The following is an 18,556-nucleotide window of genomic DNA, read 5'->3' as shown; positions in this document are numbered from 1 at the left end:
AATGCATCAAGAGGATGAGTGCTTGGATTTAAGGAGGACTTTTGTCAGTGCCTTATTATTAACTTGAAGACCAATTCCTTTATTTCAGTGCTGAGAGTACCACAATAGCAGACTTGCATGCTGTGCCCTTGATGTACCAAGGGGTAATATTCCTTACGGTCATTGCATTTCTGCAGAAGTTAGTTGTTTTGTTCAATGTAAAATAGTTGTGGCTTGAATTGCTTTAGTATTTTTTTTCTGTATTTGAATAGCCTCTTTTTAGGAAAAATGCAGAGGTATTTGGTAGCTTGGGCTTGTTCAGCTTTTATCAGAAGTAGCTCAGACTACTTCAAAATTAATTTCTTTTTATTTTGGTACATCTCTAAATAGATTTAGTAGTAGAGAAAAATTGAAAAGGGTAGTCCAAGTCATGGTCTAGACCACATGAACTTAAGAGCTCACATAATTAGAAAGGAACTTGCTTTTCTCTCTCCCATTTTGATTTAAACATTGAAGAGCATTCTTACAAGAAGACTTATTTCTTACAAGCTTTTTGTTAATGTAAAATAAATACTACAGGAAAAAACTGTTTGGGGAAAGAGAATGCTTAGATAAATCTTAATCTTTCTTAATATCCCATAAGCTCAGTTTTGTATACTGTATTTCTAGTGCCAACACTATGTAGAGAGTACTGTCCTTCACTCAAACAACTGCTAGAGATTGTTTTAGTAGGAAAAGTTTGTAAGCTTTGGAAGGGGAAATGAGAGAAAATGTGTTGTTCTTAAACAATTAAATATTTATTTTCCTTGAACATATCCTTATAAAAACACAGCAGTTTTATTGTAGTGTTTATAAATTAAGATGTAAAGGATAACTTGAAAATTAATCTTATGCTTTCTAAGAATCTTCAAAGTCGTAGAAGGGTTAGGTCAAAGGAGAAAAGACTAATTACTTAGTTTAGCAACGCCTGTTGCAGAACAGAGCTGACAAGTTTTCTTGAAGTTACGTTGCTAAGAAAAAATGTGTATGAAATGTAATGAAATGCAAGTTCCTGCAGATCATGGCATGGTTATGCTGTCAGCCTGATCTTGTTCTTGAATGACTAAAAGCATTGGAAATATTCCGTTCATTTGTATCTTTGATTAGCGTATTATTTCTGATTATTTGGGTAGGTTCTGGCCTTCACATGTGTTTCCTTAAGGTATTTCTTGCCATTCCAAAGCTGTTCACAGATGAAACTGAAAAGCAGTATAAATCGATTAAATGTTGAAATAAAGGGTCCTAGGGTGCCTTGTTTACAGGCACTTGTAGCTCCTTGTGTACAGGAGCATATCCACTCAAATACTACTGTACTGAAGTGTGAAAAGCACCAGGAAATCATATATATGTTTTATAATAATCCTGTAAGGACCAACCATCGCTAGAAAGGGGGATCAAGGTTGTCATGAGTAAACACAAGCCATTTCTAATATTCCCTGCTGGTGTGAGGCATTATAGGAATAGAGGGATTGCACTGTGATCTCATTGAGTGATGTGCAGTTTGGCTGTCCTCTAGCCGCCTTCTTCAACTTTTTAAATATTTTATTCTGTGTGTGCGTGTGAAAATTGTGTGTTTGCATAAGCTAGTTTAAATGAATTTAAGTACAGGTTTCAAAAATCTTTCCTACTGAAATAAATGATTTAAAAGATGGCCTGCGTCTGAAGTTTTAATTTCTCATTAAAAAACTGCATTGATACTGCAACCAGGTTTTGCAACATGGAATTTGACTGTCTTTCAGAATGATGCTGAGATCAGCTGGAATTTTAGTAGCTTTTTTCAATGAACCTCTGAAATGTAGCATGTAAATATACCATTGTCTCTTAGTACAAAAGAAATCAAAAAACTAGCAGGAAAATACAGTTCATTGAAGAGATTTATGTTTGGTTTCAGAGATCATTCTGTTAAATGAGGTGTTTTTTCTTTCTATGGTAGTTTATCAGATTTTTTTTTTTCTGTTGTCTCTGTACTTGCAGATGTGATAAACTCACTGAAAGCATGAAAGTCATTGGGCAGATTGGTTCTTAAGGAGCAACTACATGGAAGATAAACTAAAAATGAAGAATGAATGAATAGCATACAAAACCTTGTACTTCATTAGCTTTTTGTTTGGTGTTGCTTCTCTACTTTCTGTGCCTTTTTAATTCTGTTAAGCCTTACTGAACAGGATCATACAGTCCTCAGTGGGAAATGCTGTGGGGTCAGGTTGTGACATGCTTGTCAGATTGTGAGCCTTGGGCTCCTTCTCTTCCTTCTCTGTTTCTGCTCCGCTCCCCCCACCCCCAATAGAACAATTAATTTCAAACCTATTTACAAAGAGAGAAGGAATAAAGTAGATTTTTGTATTCCCCCCCTTTTTCTTATTTCCATGTTACTGAGTTTGAGGGAATGCTTTGTGCTCAATAGTGTAAAAAGAAACACAGAATTAATTAGCTGGTGATTTCTATTTTCCTTTTTTTGTTCCTTTTCAAAGCTCTTTTTGTTACTTATCAGTTTCTGGCAAACAGATTTTCTGATGAGCTGCTTTATTAACTCGAATGCTGACTCCATGCTGTCAGGCAGGAGCCTGAGACTGCAAGTTGAGAGGCACAGAGTAGAGTGATTCTTGGTTCAGATGCCTCTTTTCAGAAAAGACTTTTTCTCTGCTGTTTCAACTGCATCTCTGTCTACAACAATGCTAGTGATTCCAGGTCTGGCGCTCTCCTCTGTAAGCTCCATCATTTACCTGTGACTTCTGACTTTGATACACTTCCTTGCTTTCACTTAAGGGCTATGGCATCTTTCTGCAGTGCCTGTTAGAAGTGGCTGGAGTGAGAGTTCTTTGAAGCTTCCCCCCCTCTCCAAATTAGGGAGCATGTCAAGGAGTCCTGTGGCCTCTTTCCTTGTGTTCTTATCTCTTGGACTGCTGCTTACAGAAGAGGGCTTTCAATCCACAGAGTAAGAAGACAGGTGGGGGGAAAGGCACCTAATGTCTTCCTTGCTTCCCAAATGGAATGATTTTCATTGCGGGTATACTTCTTGCTATCTTTCAACAGGTGCATATGCTAGTGACTCCTTCAACAGAATTTTGAAATTGTAAGAAGTATGAACTACTGCCTTGGTTTTGTAACTACATCTTTGGCTTGTTTTTTTTTCCTTTTTGCATGTGAAGAAACTGCAGTGGTGGGGAGGGGGCTTTGCATCTGTGGGAGGAACAGAGAAACCAAACCACAGATGCATGAAATAAGCAAGCTGTAAAGAGGAGATGATCTTTTCCCTTTTTTGTATTAAGTTTAGTTTTTGTAAGTGAGAATGCTAGGTAACAAAAATGTAAGTGGATGATATTGTTTTGGCATGAACCATATGCCTTGATTGAACAGTGGGGAGATATATTTTTTTATAACAGCAAATAAATGGAATACAGAAGACTGAATCCATGCTTCTAACTTGTAAGTCATATTTTTATTAGTTTTCATTTAAATTGAGTGTTATTACTGAAACACATTCTTACATAGGTAGTATTTATCTTTTCACTGGTATTTGCCTCCTTCAGTTCCCCATTTTTATTTCAATTTGGTACTTAAGGACAAAATGCAGATCCAGAGTAAAACCTTCTGCCTGTCTCCCTGAACTGGTACAAGAGACTGTTAGTTGCTGCTGTGCAAAACTAGCCTTTACTAAATGTCTTTATCTTGCTCTTTAAAGAAACAGTTCGTATGTAATGTGCTTAACATTATAGAGTATGTCAGGGACCTGATGAAAAGTTCTAGCATATAAGATGTTGCAATTTTTATTCTGAAATGTTCAAAAGGGCCTGCTCAAAGGAGATCTGCAAAGGGTAAAATGAAAGTATGGGGTTTTGATTAAAAAAGTGGGGGGGGGGGGTTATGTGTAGCAAAACACAGTAAGTCCAAGCCATTTTTTAAGCTAACTCATACAAGAATACAGCCAGCAGCAAAGTGCTAATATATCGTTCATTTTCTTTTCAGGTAGGAAAATGTTTCACTTTCATTATGGAAAAAGGATAAGGAAATGAACTGTTTTAAGGTCAAATAATACAGCTAAACATTTAAATAATTCATTGCTTGTTGAAAATGCATGTTACAGGCAAGGGTAAACTGTGGCTGGTGTTGCTCACTACCTGACTGCAGAATTTCTTCAATGTTTTAGAGCGACTGTCTAGAATATAGAAAGCAGCTCATTCTGTAGGTGAAGATGTATGGAAATACACTGAGCAAACATGAGAAGAGGGAGCCATTGCCTCATACAGGAGCAATCCCAAAGCAGTAGCTTAGAGAAAAATTTATGGTATTGTGAATAGCTCAGTAATGTTATATGATAGAACTAGGAAAAGCATATGCAAATTCTCAGTTCCCAATGCTGAAACAGCAGTATGCTTTTTAATGAGTATAAACATGTATCTAAGATTTAGTCAAAACAAGGCAGTGTAAATGGGATAATTGTGATCTATTATATTTCTCGATTTGGGGATATTTGGTATTAGCAAACATTTTATGAACTTCTGACTTGCACTACATATTCAAAACACTGTGTATAGGCAATTACCAAACCCGAGTTGCTGTCATCTCAGTAATCAGTTCCCCGTGAGTATGAAATCTAAAATGTTACACCAATGCTGCTTTTGTCCTGATACCTCTATCGGAGGAGAGAGTAAACCTGCGGCATGCAGATGAGGAGTGAATGTTTAGCAAGGTAAGTAACTTCTGACACTTAATGACTGGCTTAAGTATTGAAAGCTTTATAACTTCATTTATAGTTTTAATTTAACCTAGAGTCTTGCTTCTTTCTAGTAGTCTCTGAATACCACAGCTATAGAGAAAGGAGAATCCATTCCTGATGTCTCTTGCCTGCAGTACTGTACATGACCAAAGCTGTAGGAGTTCTGTGACTGTCAGCTGGAAGCAAGGTTGTACATAAAGCCTTTTGTATGAAGGTTACTTTTTTATAAATCCCAAAGTGTATTTGGGGAGTGGACAGAGGGAGGGGAGATGTGGTGCTTTCGGTCCCTGTTCTGGAAAGAATGTTTTTCAAAAAGGAGTTGAAGCTGTTGCATGTAAGATGATAAAGAGAGAACTGATGTGGCATGAACGCACCCAGCTCAGAGCCAGTGTGAAATATGCCCTGGGCTTTTTGTTAAATTTTGGTTTACATCTTGTCAGAGACATCTGTATATTATTACTTATTTTTAGGAGTCAAAATACTTCATGTAATGTCTACACATAAGGTTATTGCACACAGCTTTGCATTTAATTTGTGAGGTGTTGGAATAAGGAAACTATTTGAGGATAAATGTATTAGCCGTTTGGTTATCTGAGAATATCTGCTAGCCATTATAGAGAGACATATCATGCTTGCTACTATGGTATCTAATAAATATTTACTAAACAACATCTTGTTTAAATCATATTCCTTGTGCTGCTGTTCTTCCAGTCACATTCGGCCAAATGAGAGCTGTCAAATTAAGTAACTCGATGGTTATAAGATTTCAGGGAAACTGTTCCTCAAGAGTGTGGTGATGCCTTACTACTCAATTCTTAACATCAGCAAGCAGTTAATACATCTGCTCTTACCACGGGATTCATCAGCCGATCTCAGAGTGCCTTACTGAGGAAACTGGTATCATACTGTCCTCGTGCTACAGATGGAGAAACAGGCACAGCAGAGAAGTAGTAAATGTTGTGTTCAGTGTGCAACAGTAAGAGTGCCAGGCTGGAGACGAAGCCAGCTCTGCTGAGATTATATCCAGTGCACTTTCCAATGCATAAAATAATCAAGCAAGAACTTGTCAGAGCACATCTGCTCCAGCGTTTCTGGCAAAAGTATATCCATTATCCTGATTTAAATCATAGTTTTTGACACTGATGATGTGTGGAGGTAAAGCCTGTTGGTGGCCTGGCTGTGTGTCTCAGACAGTCAGACCAAGAATAACGTTGGGCAAGCTAAATCATTTAAATCCTGGTACTGCCAGGGCTGTGGATGGGTGTATGTGGAAGTGGAACCCCAGGGATTTCAGTGAGGCTCCATGCCGACAGAACAATCTCTTGCACTCAAAGAAGCTTATAATATCAAAACCCTTATAAGAAAATAGGCTCTAGACAAAGCTTACTGAGCTGAAGACTTTCCAATAGCACATCAGGTAATGTTCCCAAGAAGTGGCTTACTTAAGATTAATAATGCATTTGGATGACTGTGAGATAGCCTACTGCTCCTGCTTAGTCTTCTGCCAGTCTCAGAAGGGGTAAGCCATTGGTCCTCTTGCCATTTTGTTTGCATAAAAGTGGCCAGGGAAAATATGAGTAAAATAGATTCTTCAAATTAAAAAGGTAAGGAAAGAATGATTGATTACATCCAAGTATGAAAAGGAAAGTACACAAACCTCTTAATTTACCCCCATATTACGGTCCTTTTCAAGAGTAAAAGGAGGTAACAAATTCTCCAAGGCTTATACATTTATTATTTTCTGTAACTTGGTGCTTTGTGTTACCTTCAAGTGCTGCTTTTTCAATGCTGAATGTAACCAAGCAAATACAGTAGGGTCTTTTCCTCCTGCTGTGCATGTATGAAGAGCTTCACAAAAGGAGACTTTTGTGATGCATCATTCACCTTGAGCTCATTGAGTCCTTCAGTTAAGCATGAGTTCTTTAATATATTGTTCTGCCTGTCATTTCTAGTTAGATAATGACATTGAACGCTCTGATGATATCAACCCCGTATTTGTTCCTTCAGTGTCAAGGATATGCAGTGAAAATGTAATAGGCAGTTAGATTAAAGTAAAAATATGCTGCTGGCAATCCAAATAACAAATTGGATTAAGTCAATGCTGTTTTGAATGTTAGTAACTAGATGAATTTTAATTTCTCATGGTTTGTTCTAAAGAGCTATTTAAGCACCCAACACTCCATATTTTAAGGTTATGTTGCTGTTTTAAATCTACTTCCTAATTCACTCTAATATTTCAAAAATATATTATTCCCACATTGTGAAACTTGAAGAGGCTCTTTACCCATATCCCAGAACACAATAAATGGAAAAGAAACATCTAAGGTAAGAGAAGATTGTCACATGAACAAATGTGCATAAACAGGCTCTAAATAAAAGATCGGTTTCACACCATTGAGGAGGGTAAGTTTCTGCTGCAGCTTCTCAAAGGAACAGTGGGAAGCAAGTCCCTAACACTGGGTTTTTTTTGTGGGGCTTAATCAGATCATAAACAAAATTATACTACTACTTAGGTGTCTGCAATATGATGAGGCAGCACTTAGCGATGTAGGAAGTCTCTTCTGGGCTGTGGTCTCTTACGAACAGTCTCAGAGACTGTTAAATATTGAAGGAAATGTCATCTTCTAAAGGTACTTTTTAAAATATCATATTAGTTCTAGTTTAAGCAGTACAAAATATTAATTTGAGTCCAGCTGTACTGCAAGGACAAGTGTGCCTGGCTAGAATGGTGTAACTCTTATGAAATCTGCCATTTTCTGGGAGCTCAGAGGGTAGCCCAGAATTTCCCTAGGTTATGCCTTCTATCGAAATTCAAGTTTGTAAGATGAAAATTTCCAGGTTATGATGTCTGAACATCAAAGAATTTGAGGTTTCAAATATCTATGAACCTCTGCTTATCTTAATTTAAATTCTGTATATCTTAATTTAAATTGTGGGGGTCTCAGCTACCCTGAAAATACAAGTTTAACTGCTGCAACTTCTCCAAAGATGGACTCTGGTTCATTTTAGTATTAGCAGATTAATCAGAACAGCGGATAAACAGTTTGTATATAAGTAATTACAAGCTATGGAAAAATGTTCTTTTAATTTTCCCTAGAAGACCAGGCTAAAGATTTGAAGTCATAACACATTTCTTGTGGTAACCCAAATTTAAGTCATGTGAATCAAGAACTGTAAGGGTTCCATTAGCGCACACGGAAAGTGGGATTGGATCTGTAAAAGTTTTGACAGTATGTCCCATTCTGAAGTATTATTTTCTTTTTATTAAAAATTAAAACCCTCAAGAGGCTTTACAGTCAGTTGACAGTGCCAGCACACTTTAATTTCCATTGAAACTGATGTTGCCATGCTCTTCATTTTAAACGGAAATAGCGTTCTGCTGGTGTCACTAGTGAGCTTTATTTTCTCCCAGTAAAAATGTGTTTGTATTAGAGTGACTTTTGACAGGAAATCCCTGTGAATGTGTTTGTCTTGGTGATCTGCTGCTGCTTTAGATGAAAATTGCTATACCAGTCAGCTTGTGGGAGGATAAAACTTTTTTTTCTTTTTTTTTAAATTCTGTCAATTTAAATCCAGTGTATGCTGCTAGATATTGGAATAAATGTGGTTTGTTTCTGCTTGGAAGCTTGTTCTGGGGAGAGGCATCTCATCCCATTGCACAAAGGCTGTTTCTCACTTTGTTGATTTTTTTTAAAGCATTATCTACCTTTCTGCTGGAATCTGTCCATTGATACGTGTGTGTAAACAAACAAATTTGGGAAATCCTCTCTCGTATCTCAGGCTTCTGCTTCTCTTGTTTCCTTCCCAACACTCAAAGTTGCATGGCTGTGTCAGGCTATGCTCAGGACTGCTTTTGGGGATCCTGTCGGTCCCTATCTGATGCTCCCTAGTAGCAGCTACTGGATTCACATACACCTTGTGCTCTGTCTTTATAAGCTTTTCAGCAGAGTGTTGGGCAGAGGCACTCTTCTAACCTGCTTCAAAACCTGCCCCTTCCATCTGCCCTGTAGCAGCTCTTTAGGCAGAACCTCTCCAGGCATTCAGGGAAGAGGGTAAAGTCCATTTTTCTTTTACCATGAGACTAAATGCTTCATCAATGTGCAGTCATCCACAGTAGGACCATTCAGGCAAATGTTGTTACCTGTGTTTTTCAGCACTGTAAGAATTGTTACTAATACTGGGGGGGGGGGGGGGAAATGTCAAGTTTACCTAAGGTGGAGCGCTTTCTCAGTTGATTCATGAGAATTTAACACTTCAGTTGAGTAGAATAGTGATAGATTTTTTTCCTTGATACAGCTTTCATCCAAAAGGGATTGCCAAATGCTTTACAGATCATACAGAAAAAGATAAATCATTTCTGGCACCTATTGGATCAGCCAACAGTAAGCAACCCATTTAGCCAACACTGAGCAACCAGTTTATCCAACTCATAAAATACAGAACCCTATTTTGTTAGGACATGCAAATCTTTCTGCCATCAAACAAAAAAAAAAAACTTTAGTTTAACCTGCCACTTAGCAAGTTTGCCTCTCTTTTTGCAAAAATGGCCAATGGGTTTTTAGTTATTTCAGTGGGCATGACTTAGTCATTTATATTTCTGCTGAAAGGTGGTGGTTCCCATGGTGTGTATTTCCATAGCATGGCATCAAAATTCGGTACTGATTATGCCTTTCTGTCAGTGATTTAGAAAGTACCTGACTAGCAAAGTGTTTGGAGGAGAGGCACATCTGTAAAAATCTTCCATCACGCTGGAAGGGCTGACGAGTATGAACTCCAGAAACGTACTTCTATAATAGCCAGTTGGTATGCATGCCTAAATTTGTATAGGATTAAAACTCACACATGCTTTTTCTAGAGCTGCACTTTTGTAGCAGATGGCAAAATGACCTACTGTTTTTTCTTAATTTGAACTCTAGGAAAAGTAGTGACGTATTTCCAAATGGGGTTTGTGCCAGTGCAATATAGCTTTTTTGGGATCTGCTAGCTCTTCTCCAGGGGAAGGCTTTCTTTGCTGCCTTCTATTGATCACCATTTCTCTTCCACTTTGAGCTTCTGGCAACCAAGCACAGCTTGCCACATGCGGGTGGTGTAGCTGGTGCAGTGCGGTCGCACAAGGTGAGCTGTAATAGTGATGTCCCTGAAAACCCAGGCCAAGCAGTTCTGTTTGTTTATCTTTTCTTGTATTTCTGCTTTGTGTTCTCCTCCTTGTCATTATTTTTTAAGGCTGGCTTGATGTTGTCTCACTTCAGATCGACACGATTAAGCAAAATCCCACTGCAGATTCCTGATGATCCCTCCTCTGCTTTGAATTAACACTGAGAATTTTTTTTCTGTTTTGTTTGTGGTCGAGAGGCTCCCCCTTCCCCCCGCCCCTCGCCGAGATTGTTCAACATTTCTTGAACGGAGTGCTTAATGATTTCCAGTGCTTTCTCTTGACATTTTAGTTTTGGAGAATGAGCAATGCCTCCGCTGGGGACTTCCCTGGCGGATCCACGTCTGAACAGCCAGGGCTGGCTTCCAAGAACATTAAATTCCAGCTGCTTTTCCATCCAAGGCAAGGTTAGCTTAGTATCCCCCTTCCTCCCTGTGTCTTTACAGCAGGAGATATTCTAGCCAATGTATTCGTCATGTTTCTGAGCCTCCCTGCTGCTTGATTTATGCAGAGAGAGCTAGAGAGAGAGATTCCAGAGCTGTATACTGAGTGTGAACTACCTGCAGGTGTGCAGCAGGGTGCAATAGCCCGGCGTGGCTTGGTCCATACATGCTGGTTAGTCCCCACATGTAGATGAACAGAGCTGAGATTATACACCGCACATTCACACGCATAAAACATGGCAGTGTTGGTGCCGTTTCGGTCGTGCGGATGAATCTTGTGAAATGCTGGAGACTTTGCTGCATGGGAGCAGCGTAGAGAGGCTGAGATGGAGTGAGGGATGCTGAGACAGGGTTGATTCTTGCATCTTGATGTCTCTTTCCTCGTTTGTGAAAAGCATCAGTGAAACAGTGTGGTGTGAAATACTAAGACTGTAGATAATAGTATGTAAGGCTTCAAGAAAATCCACGTTCTGGCTCCATAATGTTTCCTGTTATTTTTCCATGTTGTGCAGTTTATGCACTATGTGAAGCGAAGCAAAGCAAGTCACTTATGCCTGTTTTTTTTTAAGGTTGGTTATGCATATTTGGTGCCTGGCTTAACACTTCAAGGGACATAATTTTCAGTGGTATAATGGACTGTTTGAGTCTCTCTTGTCAATTGGGAGTTTGAGTATGCGGCACATTTGGAAATTCAGCCCGTCCTGACATAGCAACTGGCAAAGGAGAAATCCAAATCTATCAGTTGCTGTTTAAACCTGAGATTTCTCCTTGCCTTTGTCTCATCTGAGCAGGGTAAGATGTACCTCGTGTGCTCTGCTTTCAAAGTTGGTTTCACATGTGCAGTCACACGATGAAAGGCACCACAGTGTTTTTAGAAACCCCAAAGGTAGCCAGTCTCTAGTTGGTAAAATTGTCATCGTTCACAGCCTAATTGAACTACGGAAATTTACCCAAGTAGAGGATCAGGTCCAGTGTACACAGCTGGGAACCAAGCTGAGCTCAGTAACTATCTGTGCTCAGTACTAAGCCCAAGCCAACTGGGTTGCACACAGATATTTCTCCTAGGTAGCAGTGCACGGATCAATGTCCTCTTGTTTGCTTGTATCCGTGTTGTCCCCTGTTCTCCTTTCCCTTCAAACTAAGCAATGCCTCACTGACTCCAAAAGGGAAGGTCATCATAGATGAAAACCAATCACCTTTTTCTGATAATTCAGAGAAAAACATTACTGCCTTTACACTTTAACTTCTCCAACAGTGGTTATAATTTGTTACATACCTTTTCTTTCTTTGTGAAACAAGTATGAGTTATGCTTGGTGTGAGTGGGGGAGAGAACAGCAATAGATATTTAGGCGTGGTTATTCTTCATTGATAGCACTATTGTAGGTGAGAAAACTTAAAGGAGGTTTTGCTTAGGTCTTTCATTTTTCTGTGACTTCTGTGGTCATAATTTTTCCCAAAGTTTTGTCTACAGATCTGTACTAGGACCCAAACCACTAAAATGCTTTAAAGTAGATCCTTTTATGCCCCTGTGTATTCAGTTAGTATGGTAAAATGTTTTGGTTTTCTCCCCCTTCCCCGTCCCCACCCCCCCCCCGAGTCCATGAGATCATTCAAGTATGGAGACTTGGCAGCTTCTCTGTATGTACAAAGACGGCTGTTTGAATGTCGGACTGAGTGTCTTTCTGGCTAAGGATAAATTACTTGGTGTGTTAAATGAGGATTTGTTGCTTTATCTGGCATGAATAAGGTTCGTTTATTGTCAGTGTCCCATCATGATTTACACTGGACTGCAGTTTTCTATCTTTTGGTCTTTTTCATGTTTTATTACATAAAAGCATAGGTATTTCTTTTAAACGATTTGGTAATACAAAGGATTGTAGTAGCAAGTTAAGATGGTTGTAAGACCAAGAAAAGGCATTGCAAACCAGAAAATAAACAGGAGTAAATACAAAAGTAATAATGGAATTGGAAAATCAAGGTGAATGTTTGCTTGGGCTTAACTGGTCATTTACATTGCAGTCTGTATAGAATTGAACAGTCCCTACAAACAGTGTAATCTCTGGAAGAGGTGACTAGGGAATTTTATAAACGTGAGGGATTCTTGGTGAAGATAAAATTTACCAAAAAAAATTAGAAGAACTGTTAGTACTGTTTAAATTCAGTTTTGGTATCCAAAATGCCTTGTAGCTCTCAATGGAGAGGAAGAAAAAAAACCTTGTGGTTATTGTCAGCTCACAAAGTGGGTGCATTTTATATACACCAGTGCCTCCTGTTTCAGAGACCCTAGTCTGGAAGTCTCTGTCTTGGCTTGAGGAGGAGCCGTTTACAAAGAGATCCCCTGCTTGAACTGTGTTTCGTTGCTAGGGTCAAATATGCCATCTGCACTGTCTGCAGAGGGTGGGTGCTCTGCCCTGCTTAAGTGCTTGGAATGCTGAAGGGATGGAATAAATGCTTTTTCTCCTTTTTTTTTCTTTTTTTTTTTTTTTAATTTAATGAGCATTACAGCTTGATTTACATCATCTGGGTCTAACTTGAAATAGTGTTACAAAAAGTAAAACATCTGTACACACAAGCCAGAAAAGATTAATAGAGGTTTATTTGCTTCTAAATCCTCCAGCACAGATTAACAGCATATACCACCTCTCTCTCTCTCTGTTTTTGTTTAAGTTACACAGGCAGCTATTCCATCTCTAATGACATTTGTGATGCTATAAAACATAACTGCCCTGGTGTGGGCCCCTTTATTTGCACACAGTGCAAATGAGCGTCAGTATATATTCACCTACATTTCTTAAACTGGCAAATTGCTTTGTCTTTCACAGAGATTGTACACTCAGGGTGCAAGCCTGAGCTTTTATTTTGGGCAGTATTTGAGAAATGCTAAAAGCACAAGAATACGGTGAATATATATACTTTCCATGTGCTGTTTGACTGGTTATCTGGTTCCATTCTTCATGTCAAAAGAGTCAAGAAACCAAGACATTACTGTTAATCGCAAGGTGGGACGCATTGTTAAAGCCCTGTGCTTGCCGAAAAGAAAAGCTGTTCATCCTTTGGCCGTGTTTCAAACCAGAAAATAAAAATGTCAAGATCTGTGCAAAAGAGCCTTCTGCTCGAGACGCTTGCAGAGCTGACTTCACGCAAAGGCAGTGCACTTTCCTTTTCTGAACAGAGGGAATAGAAAAGCATCTGGGTTAAGGTTAGAAAGGAATACAGCTCGTAGGTTTGTGGTCATCCTCACCTTTTACAGGGGGGAGTTTCTCGGCTGGGTTGGTCAACTGAAGGGTCCTGTCTCTGGTTCCTGTTTTGTCTCGCTGCAGCCCTTGTGCTGGCAGGGCAGAATCAAAAAGAGGTGCTACTGAGCTGAGCGTCCTTGGCTCAGGATTACTAGGAGCCCTGAAGTTCAAGCCCAGGATTTCATTTTCTGTTTGCACAACCAGTGTTGTGATAAAGTGCTGGAGCAGTATCTTGGCCTGTGTCTGTCTGTGTGTCAGGAGCTTGAGCTGCTGCCTTTTTTCTTTTTCCATTTTGTTTTTGGTTTGGTTTTGGTTTGTTTTTTTTTTAAAGCAGCTGAAATTTCTGCAGCATTGCTGTGGATTAATTTCCAACATACAGAGCATTGCAATTAAGTCAGTGTTGGAGGCTGTAAGATGAAAGATAAGCTAGTGGGAGGGGAAGGAAAAATAGAGCAGTAACGAAGAGGGCTGCCAATAAGAACTAAAGAAGCAACACCAAACGGTTGGCAAAGTACCCTGTGGCTTCTTTGATAGTCCCTCATCACAAGTAATAAAACACCTCTTGAGTTGTTCTTCACCTACTGGTTGTAAATCCTAATGTAAAGCTGCCTGTGTTTCCTGGAGTCCTGGGGACCTCACAAAAGCCTCTGCTCTCCCAGAGTCCAGCCTGCCCTGCGCATGGAGGAGCAGAAATGAAGGTGGGAAAAGTGGGAATTGCTGAATTTCTCGCTCTCTCCTTCAGGGGAAGAAGGGGAGATGCCAGTGTTCTGGAGGGCTCCTGCCCAAATGTGAAGTCTATAGGCCATATTTTAAAACAAAACACTAGCATATTCAATGTTCCTTACTTTTGCTCCAAATCACTGCAGCTGTGGTATGTATGAAGCTGTTACTGTTGTGTCTTTTTTAATGTCTTTTAAAATGCGCCTGGGGGTTTGGGGAATTTCTTATTTCTTTTATTTGTATTTTTTTAATTCCTGCTGAAATGTTCTGCTGTTTATGTTTAAGCAAAACCTCCAGCAGGAATGAATAAAATCAAAGAGCATCATAATCTTGAAAGGCAGATCGGAGACTGACAGATAGGTCTGGCTGAAGGAGCCTTTTCACGAGGGATGGGGTAGGCAGGGGTTTTGGGAACAGAGCAGCCCCTTTCCCTTCCTATCTCTCTCTGCATGCTCCTTCTCCCCCTCATCTCTCCTGCCCCACATCTATCTCCTCTGCATGAAGCATATATCAAAGCCAGGGTTTCAGCAACAGTGGCAAGTTTCAGCAGCATCCAAAAAAAGTGAGGCTTGTTCAGCTGGGCAAGCCTGTCCAGCTCCTTGGCTGCTGGGTCCCTCTCTCTCTCCAAGAGCAGCAGCGCTGTCTCACACTTGGAGAAGCTGCTCCTTCTGTTTTCCAGTGGAATATCTGATGAGATTTCAGTTTCCACGCTATAATGCTTTTTAATTGGAGTGCAATTCTTAGCAGCCTGTTTTCACTCAAGAGTACGAGTAAACTCTGAGGGTTTGTTTTATTTTTTCCTTTTGTTAAACTCCCCGCATCAAGTGACCTGGTGACACTTCGTTGGCCGGGGGAACGCTTTTGGCCACAAGCACATGGGGTTTGGTAGGAGTTCCTACCTTTATCCAGGAAAGAATCCAACAAAGCGAGGCTCATTTCTCACTATGCCTTCTCTATGCCCCTCTCTTCCAAAAAAAATGCAAGCCAGGCTGGGCGGCAGCACTGCAGCAGGCCAGTCTCGCAACGCGTCTGTGATGGGAGCATTATGGAAAAAGAAGCTTCATCGCAAGGAAAAGCAGCTGGCAAAGGCGGAATAATGGGTCTCTTTTATTTTGCTTTCTTGCGTTGGGCAGTGAAGACCCATGTGAATTTTGCAGAGAGGAAAATAAAGGAAATGATAGGAGCTTTTTTTTTGTGTGTGTGTGTGTGTGTGTAAGATCCCAGGCTTTCTTGCCTTTTTAATCCTAGAAATCTAGATGCCTGGCTATCTGAGGGAACTCTGTAAAACTTTCCAGCTAATGTTACCCCCAGGTTAGTGGCGTTATTAGCATTAGCAGCAGCGGGGAGTCTGTGCTTAGATGAGACCTTCAGTTTCTGCCATGTATTTACCATGTTGTCAAATAGTTTTAACTGACTGTAGAAAAAAACCTACTGGGAGCTCCTAGGGCCTTGTTTATTAAGGTCTTCTGCTGGTCCTGATCTACCAAGTGATTTTTTTGCAGTAGGCATTTTCTTCTGCTCAAATTTACTGTGGTTAATGAGAGACACGGGTGATTCAATAACCTAGTCTTTAATTCAGGGACTGGAAATATGCCCCATTGCTACTTTGGTCTGCGTAGCAAAAACTTCTTGCAGGGACAGTGGAGGAAAGAAGTCTTGATAGTCCTGCTGGTATGGGTTTAGATGGGGAGGTGGGAAAGAGGAACATAAGCTCATGTACCTTCAACACACTGCGTTTCTACCATCAGCCTGCTTGTGGTCTCTGCTCCTGTCCCAGGTCAAGCTAACACTATCTATCTGAAAAATTTCCTATATGAGCTTTGCTTACATGACTCTTTGGGCCAAAGATCAAGCCATTTTGCAAAAGCCTGTTTTCCAGAAACGGCTTACCATTGGCTTTCAGGCAGGTGTACAGATACATAGCAGCAGACACCATTTTCTGATTTACACCGTTTGTAGCACGCCTGCAAGATGGTATTTGGTTGGATTTTGAACATCTCTTAATGCTAGGAGATTAAGCACAGTTGGAGTTGGTTCTTTGAATTTTGTCCATGGTATTTGCATCTGGTAGTTTCAGCTGACGTAGTGCTACTTATAAAACTGCTGAGGATCTATATAGAAATACTTATTTCCCTCATCTTTAAAGGTAGCTGTAGCATCTAATATGCTGATAGATCTTCAAAATTTATTTATGTTTGTCACGTTAGCTCACCATGTTTTCAGTTTCAGGTGGCCTATATGTTGTTACCTCACCTTTTTTGAACAGCAAACAATGCCAAGTGCACCCCTTAAAAGAATTATGGGATCCTAGGGCAGGGGAGAGGACAGGAGGCAGTGACCAGGGCAGGCCTTCTGTCTTGTACTGAAGTAAAGAACAATCATTATCCAAATTTCTTGCCCCTTTTAAAAACAAACAAACAAACAAAAACCCCTTCTCAACTGGTTTCACTAGTATACAAAAGACTGCAGTTGAATGCATTTGTAGGCAAAAATTTTAGTTGCCTTTGATACTAGACTCTGTCTTCCCTTTCTAGAGAATTATAAAACTCTTCTAGTTCTCCAAATTAGGAGAAGTGTGTGTGTGACGAACTATTTTGTCTTATGTCAGAATGCCTTTTCTCTAAGTAGTGTTTGCTCTCCATATTTCTGGCCATTAGATTAAACAAGGTGTGTCCATTAGGCTGCCTTTTTTTTTTTTTTTCATTAATTTTGAAGGTAAATTATATATACGAACAGCTGGTTTTACTGGCCTGAATTTCTAAGCTGCCAAGGAACTTTCCTACTGATTTTAACTCTTGCAAGCTTTAGTTATTTCAAGAGTTCTTATTCCATTTGGCTTACGTGCTTAGGTTTCTTTTCAGCTGGAAAAAAAAAGAAAAAAAAAAAAACAAACCCTGGGCCTGGAGCATCCCTTTTAGCTCAAGCAGCAAAACCAAATGTGAATGTCTGGGTTATTTCCGAACTCCACTAATGTGGACCTCCTTCATGAAAGAAACGATGTCATGTTCAGCAGTGCAGGAGAGGGTTGGAGCATGCTCCTACCAATTCAGCATACCCCAGAGTTAATAGCTAATGGGGCTAATACCCTGTAATAAGGCAAAGAACTACCTGATGCTTACTTTTTTGTATATAAATGTGTGCATGTACATATATATGTACATGTGTATGTATTTGAAGAACTACTTTTACAGGCTCTTGGAAGAAAAGAATTTTTGAAGGGAGTTTTGGTTTCTTGTGAATTTCTTTTTTAATCTTTAATGAGTTCCCTTAGTGTTTTGCTGCAGAAGGTGAGGCTTTGGTCACAGGCTCATTTGGAAGCTTTGTGCTTTGCTTTACTTTGTTTTTCTAGTGTCTCAATGGATCAAAAAAAGCAAAAGCAGTAACATTGGACCTTCCAAAGCTGGTAATGTCTTTTTTTCCCTTCTCCTTTATCCTTGTCTTCTCATGGTGAAGAAATAGTGTAAAACATTTGGCATTTGGTGAAGAAATAGTGTAAAACATTTGGCATTTGTTTCCAGGTGATCTGTTCTTTTTCACCCTTCTCCTTCTCTCCCTTGAGACAGAGGCCCCTGCTGTCCTTTGAGATGTCAGGAATTTTAGGAGAAGATTTATATAGTAGCATAAAAAGGCATTGGACCATGTAGTGAGGGTCAGACATATGGTAGCAATGATTGTATACCCCAGTAAAGCAGCTTCCCTGCATATATTTGAACACATTATGAGAAATCTTTCCTGGATAGCAAAGTGCTTAAAGATACACTGTGTATTCTGATCTTATCAGGTACACAGTGTGGAAAACATGTATGGGAACAACAAGTAACTGTTTTTCATGCCTAAAATAAGTTAAATACATTTCTGTGTGGAAATGAGATTAAAGTCCTCATTTTCTTTCTATCTTGACTTTAGCTGTTGAGCATAGCAGCCCCTCAGGTCTCTGGTAATGTAGTCTTCACCTCAAATAGGGATTCTAAAATATTTAAGCACCTCTCTCATGAGGCTTCTTGTTCCCTATTTGTTTTTTGTTGCTAAGCAATGCATTTATACCCCCAAACTTAAAATTTACAACTCTCAAATTGTCCCTCAGCCTTATTCTCCAAACCTCACATCTGTAATGGGTTTTCCATCTGCCAGTTTTCCCAGGTCGCCCCATCCATCCTCAAGTCTGCAGAGGAAAAAGCCTTGTGGTTGAGGGTTGGGGTTCCCCCCCCACTCCTTTTTTTAGCCTCCATCTGTAATTAATTTCTTGCAAAGCCACATCTGTCTGTTTGG

Source organism: Buteo buteo, chromosome 10 (genome assembly GCF_964188355.1).
Source record: "Buteo buteo chromosome 10, bButBut1.hap1.1, whole genome shotgun sequence".
NCBI lineage: Eukaryota > Metazoa > Chordata > Aves > Accipitriformes > Accipitridae > Buteo > Buteo buteo.
This window is presented reverse-complemented; position numbering follows the sequence as displayed.